The 4,883-nt window shown below is 55.5% G+C and overlaps 1 pseudogene; it reads left to right on the top strand.

Annotated features, from left to right (window-relative positions):
• Nucleotides 7–4,877, top strand: LOC110393963 (annotated as a pseudogene).

Here is a 4,883-nt window from a genome sequence, read left to right on the forward strand (position 1 = left end):
GCCGTCGGATCCTCCGCATCAGCTGCCGTGGGCAGCGCCCTCAGCTCCCAGGGAGTGTCCATCTCCTCTGGTGGCTTCGGCTTCGGAGGCCTGGGCTGCTTCAACGGCGGGAGAGCACGCTACCCCTGCTAAGGGCCTGCACCCACACCCTCACAGCAACCACCAGCACCCTGCAAGGCGCCTCACAACCCGACGATGCACATCTGAGCCATTCATGCCTCATTGGCTCGCCTGCTCTTCAGCCATGTGTCTTCCTTCATGGCACCAAGCAAGCAAGCAGGGAAGGGGACCAGACCACACTGCTTGGAAACACACCCTGTGCTAATTGTTCTCTTCTGCTCTATCTTTCTCTGCATCATTTTCTTTGTCTGGAAGGAGGCTGATGGTTACGCTACGCACACTTCAGGATGTGGTTGTTTCTTTTGGTGCTCCTCTCTTTCAATTTGTGCTCCTCAATAAAGTTCTCATGCATGCCAGCTTCAGATGTCGCCACTTCATTTCTCTACAGGTGCTCTTCCCACTTCACCCACGACAAACACAAGGCTCAAGAGGCCATCAGGGTGGGTCCAAAAGTGCTCTGTAGCATTGCTGCCCCATGGATAACTTGTTCACCAGCAGCATCACAAATTCCTGCTGGGCTGAGCTGCCTACCGGTTTGTTGGGCACCGTGTGATGTGCTGCCGACTGGTGGCACTCCTCCCCAAAAGCAGGAATTTGCTTTGCCCTTTCTGCAGCCTGATGACATTCCTATCTGACCTGCACTCCAGTCACTAGACAACCCCCACAGTACTGACATGGCCATCTCCTGCATGAGCTGTTGCTCCCCACTTGCTGTCATCGGCAAACTTCCTCCGGGGTCGCTCAGTTCCGTCACCCCACTCTGCAACAAGGATGCCAAGCAATACTGACCCCACTAGCAAGCCATGGGCTACTCCGCTAGCGACTTGCTACAACCAGGACCCTATGCCACTCGTCTCTGTCCTCTGCACCCAAGCATTCAGACACTTCTCACTGTCCACTTAAATAATCTGCACTTGGTTCATTTCTCGATGAGCATGTCAGGGGACAAAGTGGCACAGCCTCCACTCACAGCACAGACAGGTGGCAAAAAGAGGTGATTTTCCCACTCTGTTTAGGACCAGAAGGACCACACCATGAATACTGCGTACCGTCCTGGGCTCCGTAATAGCAGAGGCATGTCAAGGACCTTGCAAGCATCCAGAGGAGCACAGCACAGCTGGTAAGGGGGCTGGAAGGCACATCCTGTGCGCACAGCCTGAGGACATTGGGCTGTCCCGCCTGGACAAAAGGAGGTGAGACGTGACCCCAGGGCTCTCTGCTCCTCCTGAGGAGGGGAACGCAGAGGGAGGTGCTGGGCTCTGCTCCCGGGTCACCGATGCCAGAATGTGAGGGGATGGCACAGAGCTGCGCCAGGGGAGGGGCACACGGGATACAGGGGAGCGTTTCTTTCACATGAGGGTGGTCAGACACTGCAAGACGCTTCCTAGAGCGGTGGTGGATGCCCCCACGGCTGTCAGCGTCCACGAGGCACAAAAGGCCTCGCCCCACACCTTCAAACCCCAAACCCTGAGGGCCGTCCCTCACAGCCCCTCCTGCCACCGCCATTCCTCCTCTGGCAATGGCACCTCCACAGCCGGGCACGCCCAGCCCTCAGGGAGCAGCCAATCAGCAGGCAGCTCACAGACAGCACCGGCCAATCAGGGCACAGCTCACAGCCACAGCCGCTGCGGAAGGCCCTGGAAACTTCCAGAAGGGGCTCAGGAGTGTCAGGAGATCCTCAGCAGTATCTCTCCCGCTGTAACTCCACGCTGACTATTCCCCATCACGTACTTCTCCCTCGTGTGCTTGGCAGTACTTTCTGGGAGGATTTCCTTCACCTCCATGACAGCGACCGACGTCAGGCCAAGCAGACGCTGCTTCCGCACACATTGCTTCTTCATCTAGCAGAACACAGGAGTGGGATGAGTCCCTTCCGTTCTTCAAGAACCTCCCCCCATCACCGTGACCTCTGAAACGTCACTGAAAGAGGCCGCGCAAAGACATCAGCCAGGACCCTCAGCATGTGCGTGCGCAGCCCTTCGGGCTGAACAGCCTCTCCCTCTTCCTCAGCAGCAAGCACAATGCTTCTGTGGAACAGCCTGCACAACACGCACCTTGGCAACCAGGGGCAGGCCTTGCCCTTCATCCCTTCTTGCAGTTTGCAGCATGCGTGTGTCCAGCTGCTGTCGGAAATGTCCAGATCCTCTTTCTGACCATCATACACTGGGCAGAACAACAGACTCCCAAAAGCCATGGGTCACCAGCCTTTCCTCCTCACATGCTGGGGTCCTGCTCACCCCAAACTCTCACAAACCTCATGGCCTCTCATAAACATCAGCAGACAGTCCAAGGGTGTCTCATCGAGCAGCGCATGAAGCCAAAGCCCGGACTGCAAACACGATGGCCGCAGCAACGGGGGGTGCTACAGAGCGCCAAAGAGAACCCCTTGGGATAATGGCAGGACTCTGCCCAAATTAGGATGGTCACAGCTAAATGATCCTTGAGGACTCTTCCAACCCAAGCCGTTCTGTCATTCACTCTTCGACTCCCAGTGTCACTGGAGCCGCCAACTCGGAACTACACCTGCAAGGACAACAGCCTCCTCTTCAAAACAGTCCTCCACTGCCTCTGAGCACTGCCACCCTTCACATAATTACAGGCAGCTTCCTTTCTCACACACACAGCCTCTAAAGGCACGAGCACACCAAGCCACCAATGTGGAACAGCCAGTAAGAGAGGCAAAGACTTAACATAGGACCCCTCCTTCCAACGGGGACGCAAACCACATGGCAGGAATGCCGAGCAATGATCTCACCAACCACACCACATCTCTGCTGCGCTGGGGCCAAGTCATCTGCCTGCCCTGACATGCACATTCCAGAACAACTCTTGGCCTCCAGTCCTCTCACTTGTAACTGCTGACAGGGTCAAATGGCCATGTGTCCCACAGAAGAAAATTGAAAGGAAGTGGAGTGGGAAGGCAAACACACCCCACCTCATGACTAACCAGGCTCTGGCATGAAACAGCAGCTCACTGCACAATGCTGCCATGCGCAGAGGCTCTCTCCATGCCCTCGGGTGCTGGCACAGCAGCATAGAAGTAGGTCCTGCACCTTGCTCCTTCACACCATTCTCCTGACGCCTTCTCCTCTGCGCTTCTCCAGGTGAGCCTGCACCCTTCTGCCCTCCTTCGCCTGCCCCACCTGGCCCAGCTCTACTCAACCTCACTGCTCCCAGCCCCAGCAGCCCTTCCGCCTCCCCACCTCCATGCTCCCTGCGGCCCCACACCACGCCTCCCTGCTCCCAGAGATTCATAGAATCATGGAAGCATAGAATTAGCAAGGTTGGAAAAGACCTACAAGATCACCTAGTCCAACCATCCACCTACCACCAATAACCCGACTAAACCATGTCTCTCAACTTTATATCTAAACGTTTCTTGAACACCTCCAGGGATGGTGACTCCACCACCTCCCTGGGCAGCCCGTTCCAGTGCCTGACCACTCTTTCAGAAAAGTAGTGTTTTCTAATGTATAAGTATGTATGTAGAGTTTTCTAATGAAGCACACAGCATCGCTCCTCTCAACCCCCAACACCCTCCACTTACCCAACACCCTCTCTTCCAGGGACCCTCCACCCCACAGCCATGTCCTGCTACGACCTCTGCCGCCCCTGCGGACCCGCCCCGCTGGCTAACAGCTGCAACGAGCCCTGTGTCAGGCAGTGCCAGGACTCCCAGGTCGTCATCCAGCCTTCCACCGTCGTGGTCACCCTGCCGGGACCCATCCTCAGCTCCTTCCCCCAGAGCACCGCCGTCGGATCCTCCGCATCAGCTGCCGTGGGCAGCGCCCTCAGCTCCCAGGGAGTGTCCATCTCCTCTGGTGGCTTCGGCTTCGGAGGCCTGGGTTGCCTCAATGGTGGGAGATCGCGCTACCCCTGCTAAGGGCCTGCACCCACACCCTCACAGCAACCACCAGCACCCTGCAAGGTGCCTCACGCACTGAGCTCACATCTCTGTGTCACTGATGGCACATGTGCTCACCACCCATCACTCTTTCTTTCATGGCACAAAACAAGCAAGCACGGAACAGCGTCAGACCATGCTGCCTGGAAACATGACCATAGGAATTTTCTTAGCACCTCAAATTGTGGCCTTTCGACTTGGTGATCATGAAGCGGATCCTTCGTTTTGGTTTGTTTTCCTCAATAAAGATCTCGTGCCTTCATGACCTTCAGCCACTTTTAAGACCATCTCAGCGTCCACTTACCTGAGCAGTTTGCTGACAGTTTGTCTACGAGCATGTCATGGGAGAAAACCTCAAAGCCTTTCCTAAAGGCAACATCAACAAATGTCACTGCATCCCCTCATGTACTAAGCTGGTTGCTTCAATGAGGAAAAACTGAGGCGGGTTTGTACATCCGTGCTCTCTATTCCGAGCACTTTCTCATCCATTCTGCATTTGGCAGTGCCTTCTTGGAGGATTTCCTTCACCTCCTTCCGAGTGATTACTGTTACGCCGAGCAGCCTGTGGCTCCTCTCACCTTCCTCCTTCATTTCTTCAAAACAGGATTGGGATGAGCCTCTTCCAGTTTTTAGGAACATCTGCTCAGTATCATGACATTTCTAAGATAATTCTAAGCATGAGGGTCTTGCCTGCAACTACACTTGGTGCCCTCCATCACAAGGCTCTGGGCCCAGGCCTTCAGCCAGCTGCTTTCAGTCCACCTCGCTCTCCACTTCTCTAACCCACACTGGATCAGCTTCTGGATGAGCACGGCACGGGAGATGGTCTCAAATCAGACAATTATACAATCCTGGAACG

Source organism: Numida meleagris, chromosome 2, assembly GCF_002078875.1.
Source record: "Numida meleagris isolate 19003 breed g44 Domestic line chromosome 2, NumMel1.0, whole genome shotgun sequence".
Taxonomy (NCBI): domain Eukaryota; kingdom Metazoa; phylum Chordata; class Aves; order Galliformes; family Numididae; genus Numida; species Numida meleagris.